Here is a 14,692-nt window from a genome sequence, read left to right on the forward strand (position 1 = left end):
TTGATAAAAACACTTGATCGCTTATTCAAATTATTTGAACACATGATTAAATGTGTCACATGTCTCAAACTAGAATTAAAATCAACCACAAACTTTGCATTATTATCCTCTCTTTTAACCTAACTAGCTAGTCGGTAAACTGGTCTAGTTAACAAATGATTCTTTCTTGGTATGCTAAGTCCAAATATCTCTTGCATGTCTAATTCATGAGAAGACATGCCTAATGGAAGCACCCAATCAAAACAATGCACCAATTGAGCCAAAACAAGGCTAAGCGTGGTTAAACCCAAATGAATCCCGGGACACCCTCTTCGACCAGACCCAAATGGTAAAATGCGAAAGTCCTTTCCACGAATATCTATGTTGTCATTCTCAAACCTTGTAGGATCGAAAATCGCAGCATTGTTCCAAACTTTAGGATCCCGTCCTATAGCCCATGCATTTACTATAATCCTTGATTTTTTCTTTATGAAATAACCATCAATGATAACATCTTCTCTACACTCACGAGGTACTAACAAAGGTGCAACCGGGTGCAACCTTAGTGTTTCCTTTACCACCATGTTCAAATAAGACAAATTTTCTAAGTCATTTTCCTCCACGTGTCTATTCATTCCAACCACATGTTCTAGCTCGTGTTGAAGTCTCTTCATCACACTTGGGTGCCTCAAGAGTTCTGACATGGCCCATTCTAACATTGTGGAAGACGTTTCTAATGCTCCAGCAATTATGTCTAATATGATAGCTTTGATGTTTGTCCTATCAATGACGTTTTGGTTGTTGTGAACTTCATTTGGTTGGTGGATGAGTGAGAGCAAAACCTCCACAAAGTCCATGTTGCATTTTTTATCTTTGTCATATGGATTACTCTTTTTGTCTTGGATTATTTGCTCAAAGCCTTTATCAAGTGACTTGCTTGCTTTCTTTAATCTTTTTGTTAGTCCCTGAACAACGTTTTCATGGATAAATATGAAAAAAATAATATAATTATAACATATTCTTTGGTACAGATATGACAACAAACATTTGGATTTATTTATTTATGGAGTCACAAGTAATTTTTATTCAATAATAATAAATATGTCAAAAGTTAGATAAACACTAGTATGAATAAAGACGAATTTAGTTTCAATTTACACCAATTTATTTCTCGAGTTAATTGAATTTATTTTATTCCAAATTGCATTTCATTAATTAATTAAATTATGTGAAATTAAAAAGTTATATTTATTTTTTTTAATTGCAATAATTAAAATTGAAAAAATCACATGCAACCAAAGTAAAAAAAAAAATCAGAAATAAACATAAAAAATATTATTAAAATATTAAAATTAAATAAAATTATTGCAAAAAACCCTAAATAATTCTAACCCATTTAAAATAAATACAAATCACATTAAAAATAAAATAAAACACAAAAACTAGCCAAGAGGCATGATTTAAAAAACCAAAATAAATAGTAAAAATGTGTCTAGTGTCATAACTTCACATTAAAAAAAAGGAAAACTAAAACTTTATAACATACCACTTAATACATCTTTAATAAAATAATATTTAAAAAAATAATCTAGAAAACGTGTTTCCAAATATTATTTTATTAAAAAAAAACTTAAAATTCGTATTATGAGATATAACTTGAGCAAGTGCCGGAACCCTCAGCACAGCCAAGATGTAATGGTTGTTCAATAAGCAGTTAATAAGAACCTCAATTACTATCATTTTAGTATTAATATAAAAGAAGAATTAAATATATTTTCATATAAACAAAATTAGTTTTCATAATTTATCCAAATTTTAGACTTTTTAAATATTTATAAAAGAAATATTAAATTTGTCATTTTATAAATTTTTATATATATTATATATTATAATGCATGCATATATACTATAACAAGTTTTAGTTGCAACATATATATAATTAAATTGATACCTGAAGATCAAACACTCTTAGCCAGGGAATGTAATCTGCAAGATTAAAAGCTCCAATCAAGTTGAGAGCCTCTTGAATAAGGTTTTTCAGGTCCAATCTATCATCTTTTGCACACCCCAACACCATTTTAAACACCATCTTCTCCATCAGCTCCCCCAGCAACTCACTCAGATCAACAACCTCACCAGATGCTGCAGAATGTTTCAGAGACTTCACCAACACTCCCAACTCCTCTCTCCTCATAGGAGCAAACATCTCAACCCTTGAGGCACTCAGAAGCTGCACAGTGCACACTTTTCTCATGTTGCGCCAGTATGCACTGTACTCAGAAAAAGCCAAACCCTTGCTGCCATGTGAAAGGAAGTCAGAGGCTTGGATTTTGGGTCTGCTGGCAAAAACAGTGTCATGGGTTTTGAGGAACAGTTCTGCAGTTTCTGGGGAAGAAACCACTATGGCTGGGATCTGCCCTAGCTTTAAGGACATTATGGGACCATATTTTGTGGCAAGGGATTGAAGGGTTCGATGTGGGAGTTTTCCTAGCATGTGAAGGTTACCAATTATTGGCAAGGGTTTGGGACCTGGTGCAGTTTTTCCATCATGTTTCTTTTGGAACAGAAAAACAATGAATGAGATTAAGAGAAGTATTATAGGGATAGCTAGTGCTTGAAACAACATTTCTAAATTGTTTATTTGCTTGATGAGAATTAAGAGATGAGTTTAGGGTATTTATAGACCTTAATATATAACATACTGTACATAGAGAGAGACTTTCAAATGTATTAGAATAAGTGATTTTGTAAGAATTTTAGAACAAACATTTTGTTAGAAATTTTAGAATAAACATTTGAAATTTTAGAAAAAAACTTCTTTATTTTATTCAGATTTTAAAATAAACTTTTAAAATTTAACTAAAGTTAAAAAATCTTCTTTATTTTATTTAATTTTTATAAAAAAATTTAAAAAATCGTTATAAAATTTTAAAATAAATCTCTAAAATTTAACGTTGGAAATCTGTTATAAAAAATAATAATAATAGAAGATATTTTAGATTGCGCAGGAAAACAATTTGTATTTTATATAAATCTTTTTGTGACCAAAAATTGATCAGGAGAAATTTTAAAAAATGTCGTTTTCAAATGGTAGCTGCAAATTTCTTAATTCAGTACTCCTTTCCATAAGTCCTTGAATTGTATATAGTAATTTAATAAAAATTAGGTTAATATAATTAGAAATTGTATATTTATTTATTTATTAAGTAACATAGACCAATTGTTTTCCTTCTGTCTTTGGTGGTCCTGAACCCTAAGATAGTTGCCATTATGATTGGTCAGCAAGGAATGGGAAACTACATCTCAGCTGGGTCCAAGTGCTTTGCCTTAATTGGCATCAAATTTATGTGAAACCTAACAATAATTTGATTATTCTTAATTGTTATTACGAAATTCAAACTCAACTAAACTTCACCTTTTATTATGTGTTGGAATAATTTTGTGAGTTTTGCTTTTTTAAGTCTTGTGATGGAAAGTGTATGAATTTATTCTAATTATATTATGATTTATTTGAAATGTAAGATTTGGGATTATTGGGTGTTTGAATATGAATATATAGATATATAGTTTAGTATATAAGCTCATTGAGAGAGTATTTGTCTAATCATAAGCAAGGTGGTATCTATTTTGGCTGTTAGATTTTGTAAAAATATAGATTCGGAATTGAATTCTCGAAAGAAGGCTTCAAAAAATATAAGTTTTTATGAAAGTTAAATCAGTAATTTTTTTTGATTAAGTGAGATAATTTTTCTTAAGTGAAATATCCTCACTCAAGCTAAAAGTAGACAGTGAATTTTGGGTTGTTCCTAAACTTATTTTCACTAAAGTGAAGTTTTTTAACTCAAGTTAAAAAATAGAGTCTCTCGTATTCATTTTCGCTCAAGCGAGAGCAAATCTTGCTCAAGAAAAAATGGGGCTAAAGTTTGGGGTGCTCTTGGATTTATTTTCACTCAAACGACGAGATTTTTACTAAGGTGAGACTCATTTATGCTCAAGCTAAAAAAAACTTCAATTTTGAAAAATTGCTTCTAAAACACTGTTTTATTATTGTCTATTACTTTATTAAATTTATTTGAAATTTTAGTCATATATGTAATTGAAAAAGCATTTGATTATATGTTTATGTAATTTCTTGAATATTTTTGGATTTTTAAAATTCTAAACTTTGTATGTTTTAATGGTGTATTGATGTATGGTATGGAATATGATTTATGTGAAAATGTAACCAAGACATAGTATTTTTAGGAAAGCAAACACCGTGTTGATATTGTTAGGAGAGTGTATTTATTTGTGAGTACTATGTGAAAGGGACGATCCTGACTCTAGTGATATTTTGGAATCATGTAGATGACAGGTATCAGGTGGCGAGTATCGAGAGAGGTTCATATGACTGAGTATGCAGTTTGAAAGAACTTATCAAAGCAAATTATATGGAATTACCCGTATCATATGTGATGGATTTCCTGAAGGGAAGACTATATGTTGTGATGAGAACATGATAACATGACAAGTGCAAGTCTCTAAGTGCTATAATTTCAATAAATGGTTCTTCCAAAAGTAGAGTCAAATGTCTATGTGTGGATGTCAGTAGATTTCTAGCATGAGTTATGTCGAACATGTGAAAAAATGTAGACACTTGATTGTGTAGTACATAAAAAATTGTGATTGCATTCATTGGATTAAATGAAGTGTGATGTTTCAGATGTTATAATGAAATACTAGTTTACCCATTTTCTTTTGTCTATGGTTATTATTATTTTTTAAAACCGAAGATGATCGTGCTTTACAAAAAGAGTAGAGATTATAAGTAATGGATCTTATTATTGAGGAGCCGGAGAGTTAATAGAGATTTTTTTAAAAATTTGAATCTTTTGATGTATATACATTTTTAAATCTCTATAAAAAGGGAAAATAATTTTTAATGTAATATTGTGAGTAGTTAGAGTAGCGAAAATGGATGTTACAATATTTCCTCTTTTTACTATAATGTAACCAAAAAATGATATCAAAATATTTTAACTATATATGGTAAAATTAATAAATTAGCTATCATTTTTATATTTTAAATATATATTACTATCTTTTATATTTTAATATATGTGGTTAGTATCTTTAAAAAAAATTATCTTTTACCCATTACTTTAATTTTATAAGAACAATTAATTATTGTATTATTATTAATATATGTACTCTCTAGTTTCTTTATCACTTTAAATTAAAAATAATAATATTATAAAAGAAATAACTAATGTTTCACTACTTAAACTTATATAAAATTACATATAATAAGAATTACAAAAATAAATACTTAGTTAATGTTCTCGTCGGTTGACTCGCTTGTCGGTTGACTCGAACGGCAGTCTATGCCCCGTCTGTCTCCGCCTGTGAATCATGCTTCCTAGGGTTGAAGAACATTTTACCTGCAAAGACAAAGGGCGTCTTGGCGGCCGTTTGCACTCTCACACTCAAGTCAGTACTGGAGCAAAAAACAATAAGTGTATAAAGTATTTTCAGTCTTAGAAACTGTGTACATTGCTAGGGTTCTTACCACCCTTTATATAGGTTGTAACTAGGGTTTACTTCTGTTCTGTTACCCACATCTAGGGTTCCTTGGAGAATGTTCATGCGCCGCTATTACACAATCTTAGCATAATCTGGCACATAGGACTTCCCTTTACTGGAGTGCAACGACTAACAGAATGGTCGCCAAGGTACCAACTCATGCACCAATGCGGCGGGGTCATCTGTTCTATGGGTGCCCCAAGTATTCGTGTGCCATGCATGCAGCCTACCCTTGGAAACCCTAACTCTAATGGGCCTTAGCGCCTCTAAGAGTTATTTACTTGTGTTGTGCACAAATGTGTCATACACCCCACATGCATGGATCCCTTGTGACTTAGGCTTTCTGATATCTGAGTGTTTTATCTAATAACTAATATGATTTCTAGGGCCCACCTTACGTGGTCCATCTTTACTATTTGACACCGATGTCTGATGTCTGAGGTCCTCTCTGGAGTCGATGACCGAGGACTAGTCGATACAGTTAAATTTTAAGTCATTTATAAGTATGAATATTTTCAATTGAGTCAAATAGTCTCACATTATCTAGGAGATGAGATCAAGTATAATTTTAATACATATTTCTTTCTTAGTACTTTAAAACATTTTGTAAGGATAAAATCGTAACAAAACTTTTTGACGTGATTGACTGATGTTATCTCAAAATATTTGAGGTTGAAATATGGGTGTAATCTATGACAATTGAAAAATGATTTCAAATATATTAAATGATATGGATACAAGATTTCTATAAAAAAATCAATATCAATTGTGTTTTTTCTAATTCTTATTTGTTTGTCTATGTAAAGGTGTATAACCTTTATTTTGTCTTTTCAGATTTTAGTCTTTATTGATTGACTTTTTATTTTCCATTTTCTCTCCTTAGCTAGACCTAGATGAGTATAATAATTGTATATATTCAGACTATTTGTTTTGATTTCAATAGAAAAATAGAAGAATTATTCCTTCTCACATCTCTTTTTTTTATCAACAACAACAACTAAATAAAAGTGAACCACTTCAGGGGTGGATCAACCCTTATACAAGAAATACATAATCCAACGTCTAACACGACCCTCCAAACCAAACAGGCAAGTCCACACTAAGAACCTAAAAACCTAAAAAACATCAAATAACCAAACGCATATATTCCAAAGGTTTCAAACACCAACTGGAAAAGGAAACCAAAGCAGTGCGCGTCTCTTGCCTTCATTTTTCTCTTTTGTTCATCTTTGTTCTATTTTATATTAAAAGACAACTCTCATTATCTTTAGTCCTTGACTATGGGCTTGTTCAGTAACATCCAGCCGTCTCACATTGCTTATGAGTCGAGATCATGGATAATTTAATTACACATTACTCTTATAATCCTTCAAAACGTAATGAAACTTTGAGCTCCAAAGTGGACAATATTTTGGATGCAGTAATTGATAAGTTAGCTAATTTATGATTTATTCATAGAAAATCTTTTCATTGGTATAATAGGTTTCCATCTAGTCTGTTCTTGGAATTCTTTATGAATATGTATAGTCTACATATGTATCTTTTTTGTTAACATGTGAGTTTTTGTCTAGTCTCCTTAATAAAATATTTTTTTATGTGATGACAAATGATTGTTGTTACTTGAAGTATCAACATCTGATATTTTAAGTTATATAATGATGTCTAATATGAAAATTTTTATTTAATAAAAAAAGTAAGCAATATTTTGAATGAGTGATTATTCCTAATTATTTTATCTCAACAGAAATCAAAACGAAATTATTAAAATTTTAAAATAAATAGTTTATTATGCATTAGTATACTTAAGAGGTGGTAAAAATCTTCTCATTTACGTCAGAAGAAAATTCCGTTTTTCCTCAAATATATGCATATCAAATCTACACTAAATAAAATAAAACCAGAATATGTGGATACTTACAAATGATGAACATACATATTTTACTATATACCTGCAAGGGTTTAAATAGTTATTAATATTAATTAAATATGTTAGAGTTTGATTTTTAATGTATACGGTAAGATTAATAAATTAGCTGTTAATTTATAGTTTGTAGTTCATTCTTTTTATATTTCAATATATTTGGTCAGTATCTTTAATTTTTTATCTATTATTAATTATTTAATTTTATAAAAAAAATTCATTATCGTTAATTATTAATTAATATTTGTATTCTTTAATTTTTGTATGTACTTTAAATTAAAAAAAAAATACTATAAAAGAAATAACTAATGTTTCATTACTTAAAGCTTATATAAAAATTACATATATAATATGAAAGGTAAGAAATTGATTGTTTATAAAAAAATTATCTTATTTATCAACACTTTATTTATCATGGATTGGATCGAATTTGGTCGAATTCAGATCCAATTTGATCAATCTAATATTATCTAAATTGAATATTTTAAATTTTATATCCGGTCATTTAATTTATTGAGTTAGTCAAATATAAATTACAAGTTAATTTGAACAAATTATTCAGATTATGAATTCATATCAAGTTATTTTTTTAATAAAATATTTTATTTTAAATAAATGAAATAAATACACCAAATCTTTAAAAAAAATCATATGTGTGATTTTAATGATTATTTAATTTTATATAGTTTATTATTAAATTTTAAAAAGTATTAACCAAAAATAAATTTTAAAATTTAAAATATACTTACAAATTTATAAATATTAAAATATTCTTTTTAAGATTAGTTTAGATACTCATAAATTCTAATCTATGATCCAAATTCAACCCTTATTATTTGTTTTAATCAACTTTATTTATTTAGTACTACCTGTCACTGGACCAAACCTGACCTTGTGTAGATGGGTCGAATGCATTCTATTTACAGAAGCCTAAATGTTTTAACACCACATTCTATTTCTTTTTGAGTAAATATTAAATTTCATATTTATGTGAATCTTACAAATTTTGTTCTATTTATTATGTTATTACGTTAATTCATCTTATAATTCTTCTTTTTTCATTGACTTCATTATTATTGAGTAACCAAACTATCATAATTGATCTCGTTTATTTTAAATGATTTTTATTTAAAAAAATAAGATAGGTTTTATTGATGGAACCATAGATACTCCCACTCATATTAGCTTATTATTTTTAGCATGGCAGAGAGCCAATATGTTGGTTGTTTCCTGGATGCTCAATGTTGTTTGTTCATCCATTGTACAGAGTATCATTTGTATGGATGATACCTTTGACATATGGGAATGATTTAAAGGAAAGGTTCTCATAAGGAGACATGATTTATATTTCTTATTGTCAAGAGATGATTTCTTCTTACAAACAATATTCTAATAATGAAGAGCAAAATCATGAAAGTTCAAAGACAAAAGTGTAGTCTCGACAGATTGGTTTTACCCCTGAGTAGTATCAAACAACAACAAAATTAATTACATTTTGACAACAATGATATTTATGCATTTTATAACAATTATATGAATTTTGTCAGTTACCCAGAGCTTTTTAAATTTATTGATTTTAACTACTATACTAAAGAAGGAATCATTGTGTAAATGAAATCAAGATAGTTAAATTAGGGAATCTTAAACTGAAAATTGTCTTCATTAGTAAATTATCAATTGAACTAGCTCTTATTTTAAGAACTATTCGTTGGTGATAGTATGAGACAAAAGCTAAATAAAAGACAATTGTGTTGGCTCTTCACTCGTCCAACATAAAATGCAATGACATCGATGGAAAATATGGATACAACAATTGTAAAAATAGATAAACTCTCACCCGTCACGAGTTGTGTCACAAACAAAAATAGTTATACTTAAACCATTGAACTGATAAAACTCTTGATAACTTACATCGAAAAACAAAATCATTATTCAAATTATTTTATCATATGGCTAAATGTGTAATATGTCTCAAATTGAAATTGGAATTGAAATCAACCACAAACATATCTAGATTGACCTTGCTTTCCATTATTATCCTCTATCTTAACCTAACCAGTTAGTCGATAAACCGGTCTAACTAACAAATGCTTCTTTCTTGGTGTGGTGAGTCCAAATATCTCTTGCATGTCTAACTCATCACAAGACATGCCCAATGGAAGCACCCAATCAAAACAATGCACCAATTGAGCCAAAATAAGGCTAAACGTGGTTAAACCCAAATGAATCCCGGGACACCCTCTTCGACCAGACCCAAATGGTAAAATGCGAAAGTCCTTTCCACGAATATCTATGTTGTCATTCTCAAACCTTGTAGGATTGAAAATCGCAGCATTGTTCCAAACTTTAGGATCCCGTCCTATAGCCCATGCATTTACTATAATCCTTGATTTTTTCTTTATGAAATAACCATCAATGATAACATCTTCTCTACACTCACGAGGTACTAACAAAGGTGCAACCGGGTGCAACCTTAGTGTTTCCTTTACCACCATGTTCAAATAAGACAAATTTTCTAAATCATTTTCCTCCACGTGTCTATTCATTCCAACCACATGTTCTAGCTCGTGTTGAAGTCTCTTCATCACACTTGGGTGCCTCAAAAGTTCTGACATGGCCCATTCTATCGTTGTGTAAGATGTGTCCAATGCTGCAGTGATTATGTCTAATATGATAGCTTTGACATTTGTCCTATCAATGATGTTTTCGTTGTTGTGAACATCATTGGATTGGTGCATGAGTGACACCAAAATCTCCACAAAGTCCATATTACGTTTATTATCTTTGTCATATGAATTTCTCTCGTGATCTTGGATTATTTGCTCCAATACTTCGTCAAATAATTTACTTGCTTTCTTTAATCTTTTTGTTATTCCCTAAACAATAGTTACATATGTATAAATATTCCATATTCATAAAATAAAATAGCACATATAATTCATTTATATTATTTCGTACAAATGTGATAACAAACATTTTGGTTTATATATTTTGGTTTATTTATTTATGGAGTCGCATGCAAATTTTATTTAATAAAAAAATGTAAAATTTAGATAAACACTAATATAAATAAGTGACAAACTTACTAGTACAATTTTTTTAGCACAATTTTACTTCAATTTTTTTTTATATTTTCTGAAGTTGTGTTTACTTGTTTTCAAGATTTTTGTTTAAATCAAATTATGCCTAATGACACTTCTTTTAGGTTAAACTTTTTTTAATTATTTTTCTAAATTCGTGCCTAGTGTGACGTTTTTTAGTTTATTAAAAGTTTTTATTTGTTATCGTACCACTAGGCAGTTTTCTCTTTTTTTTAAAAAAAAGTAAAATCGTGTGTCTAGGCACGTTTTGTGCTTTTTTATGATTTTTTATTTATTTTAAATGGTTTTGCAGTTTTTCGGGTTTTTTCAATAATTTTTTTTTGTCATTTTCAAGTTATAAAATTGTGATGTTTTTGGTTGAGGTTGGGTGTGTTTTTTAACTTAAAAAAAATATTTAATATAATTTCATAATTTTTATTTTTTGAATAATTTAATTAAGTAATGAAATGCAATAAAATTAATAGATTATAATCTAGGGAAAAAATCAGGATTATTGATCTAATTATGTCTCTCTCACATTAATTTTAAACATTGAATAAGATCAAATACTAATTAAATGAATTTGTATAAGTTCGGTTGAGAAATGATAGATAGTATATGTTTGACTTGTGTTAGAAGCTTGTAGATTGGTTTAGTGAATTTTGTATAAGGTTGAGATATGTCTGAAATACCTTATTTATTTATTATTTTTACTGATAAAAATAACTAAATGAATTATTTAACTTAAAATAAGTAAAAAAAAATTCAAATTTTATTGTTGGAATGAAGGTGATAATAGCAAAAAATTCTCGGACAACGAAAAATATTTTTCATAAAATCTATTTTCTCCATTAATTGAATTTATTTTATTACAATAAAGGCTTTATATTATTACTAGTGTTTCAAATTTTCCAAATTGCATTCCATTAATTACTGTATTTCATTAATTGATTAAATTATCTAAAATTACAAAATTATATTCAAGAACTTTTTAAAAGAATTAAATAATTAAAATTGAAAAAATCATGCCCAACCAAAGTAAAACAAAAAATCACAATAAACATAAAAAATATATTATTAAAACTTGAAAAAAAAATTATTACAAAAACCCTAAAAAATAATACTTTTTAACCAAAAAGACGACAGTTTTTAACCATTCTTAAGAGCCACGCAACTTTATATTTTTCAATCTATGATCGATGATGGCTTAAAGTTGCAACTATTACTGGAATATATTTATCTAATGAAGACAGTTTTTTGTTCACTTTAATCCAAATTTTCTAAACTTTTTTTATTTATCATATTTATCATTTATATTAGTTACTATAATCACTAATTGTGTTTTAATTCGAATAGAAAATATTATGATTTGCGTATACTGTTCTAAATTTTTCTATATTCTTTAGCAGCATTATGTAAAAGTAGTTCACAGAAAATTGTTTATACCAAATATTCATATCAATTTATTATAATGGTACATTTTTTTTCAATTTTTGCATATAGATAAATTTCAAAAGAATTATGAGTAGAATTTACTCATAATTATTAATATTTAAAATAATTTTTAAATTAATATTAAAATTTTAATTACTAATATTTTAATTCTAAATTAGTTTGTAACACTAAACACTAAAGAGTATATAACATATATAATTGAATTGAATTTGATACCTGAGGATCAAAAAACCCTAGCCAAGGCATGTAATCTGCAAGATTAAAAGCTCCAACCAAGTTCATCACCTCTTGAATAAGCTTTTTCAAGTCCAATCTATCATCTTTCACACGCCCCAACATCATTCTAAACACCATCTTCTCCACCACCTCCGCCACCAACTCACTCAGATCCACCACCTCACCAGATGCAGCAGAACGTTTCAGAGACTTCACCAACACTCCCAACTCCTCTCTCCTCATAGGAGCAAACATCTCAACCCTTGAGACACTCAGAAGCTGCACAGTGCACACTTTTCTCATGTTGCGCCAGTATGCACTGTACTCAGAAAAAGCCAAACCCTTGCTGCCATGTGAAAGGAATTCAGAGGCTTGGATCTTGGGTCTGCTGGCAAAAACAGTGTCATGGGTTTTGAGGAACGGTTCTGCAGTTTCTGGGGAAGAGACCACTATGGCTGGGACCTGCCCCAGCTTTAAGGACATTATAGGACCATATTTTGTGGCAAGGGATTGAAGGTTTCGATGTGGGAGTTTTCCTAGCATGTGAAGGTTACCTATAATTGGCAAGGGTTTGGGACCTGGTGCAGTTTTTCTATCATTTTTCTTTTGGAAAAAAAAAACAATGAATGAGAGAATATGGTCACAAGAAATATTGTAGGGATAGCTACTTCTTGAAGCAACATTGTTTACTTGTTTCTTTGCTTGATGAAAAATAAGAGATGAGTTTAGGGTATTTATACACAACAAGATGTGAAAATAAAATTATATATATATATAGATTTTAATAAAAGGTAAATAATAACTGGAGGAAAAATATTTTTTATATAAATAAAGTGTAATAATAAATATTTTTATATATATAAAATGTTATAGTTAAAATTCCAGATAGATTAATACCTTTAAAAGTATAAATTGTATTTTAAATTTATAATGAATAATTTAAATTATGATATTAAAATATTTCATTTTTTATTCTGATTTAACAAAAAAACAAACAGGAGAAATTTTATAAAAAACAATTGTCGTTTTCAAATTTCTTAATACAGTAAAGTGGCCAGCTACTTTCCTGAAATTGTATACAGTATTTAATAAAAGTTACTTTAATTGTATATTTATTTATTTTTCCTTCTATTTTTGTGGCTCTGAGATAGTTGCCATTATGATTGGTCTGCAAGGAGTGGGGAACTACATCTGAGGTGGGTCCAATGCTTTGCATTGATTGGCCTCAAATTTATCTGAAACCAAACAATAATTTGAATATTCTTAATTCTTATTGCTAAATTCAAACTAAACTAAATTTCCCCTGTTATTTGGATTATTCTTAGGTTTTAACTTAGTTATGATAATTTTATATGCATTTACTATCTCTGTTATAGCAAATAAATAAATTTAAATTATTATCCAAACAAGTACAATTTATTATGCCAAAAAAAATATTTAGTTTTAAAATAAAAAATAATAATTTTGACTAAATTAAATATTATTTTATAAACTAAAAAATTATTAATATCTAAAATAATATAGATTATTAATACAAATTTATAAACTAGTTTTTAAATTAATATTTAATTAATTAAAATAATGACACTACTCAGTTTAAAAATTAGTTTATTATTTATATTAATATTAAAAAAAATATTTTAAATATTAATAATTTTTTAATTTATAAAGTAATATATAATTTATTCAATATGCTAATTAATTGTTTTTTATTTCAAAAATTAATTTTTATTTAGTGATTTTTATAGCGTGAGATTTGAATTTTAAGATTTTGTTGTTAATCTTTATCGCCGATTGATACAGTATCGAGAGAATCTATGGGTAAAGTTGTATGAAAGTTTAAAAAATAGGAAAAAATCGAAAAAAAATAATTAAAAGTTTCTGGTAAAATTAATTTATTTCAAAATAATAAATAAAAGCATAGTAAAATATAAATTTCAATATAAATAGTTTTTTAAAATAAATAAAAAGTTATCTTACTAAAGAGATGAAATAACTTTATTAGAATTTTTTTCATCACAATGTGGATGAGATGTGACTCACATTGAATGAAAAATGTCAGAGGAAAATCAAAATAGTATAAGAGACATAATGATGAAGAATAATATTTTACAAGGATATTAATTTTAAATAGAAAAATGAAACTAATAATTTACTGTAAAAAGAATTTTTGAGAGGACATGAATGAATGGTACCAAATTTTACTGTTTGTGATGTGAATTTGAGTACCACGTGTCCTTCACATCCACCTTTAATATAACATTATCAACAAACTCGTGTATAATGTTTTTTTTTATCAAATGATTCCTATTAAAGTTTATTATAAAATTTATTTATTTAAAAAAAAAATATTTATTTTAAACTTTTATTTGAGTAGGACATAAAATAATTTAAAATTTATGTTTATTTATAATTTTAAATAATTTAAATTTTTTATTTATCTCACACTTTCATTTAAAAAGACCTTAAATAATTTAAA

The 14,692-nt window shown here is 27.7% G+C and overlaps 1 pseudogene; it reads right to left on the reverse strand.

Moving 5' to 3' along the window:
- Positions 1-12,911, reverse strand: LOC137838043 (cytochrome P450 CYP736A12-like; annotated as a pseudogene).
- Positions 12,912-14,692: the final 1,781 nt, after the last annotated feature.

This window comes from Phaseolus vulgaris, chromosome 4 (assembly GCF_000499845.2).
Source record: "Phaseolus vulgaris cultivar G19833 chromosome 4, P. vulgaris v2.0, whole genome shotgun sequence".
NCBI lineage: Eukaryota > Viridiplantae > Streptophyta > Magnoliopsida > Fabales > Fabaceae > Phaseolus > Phaseolus vulgaris.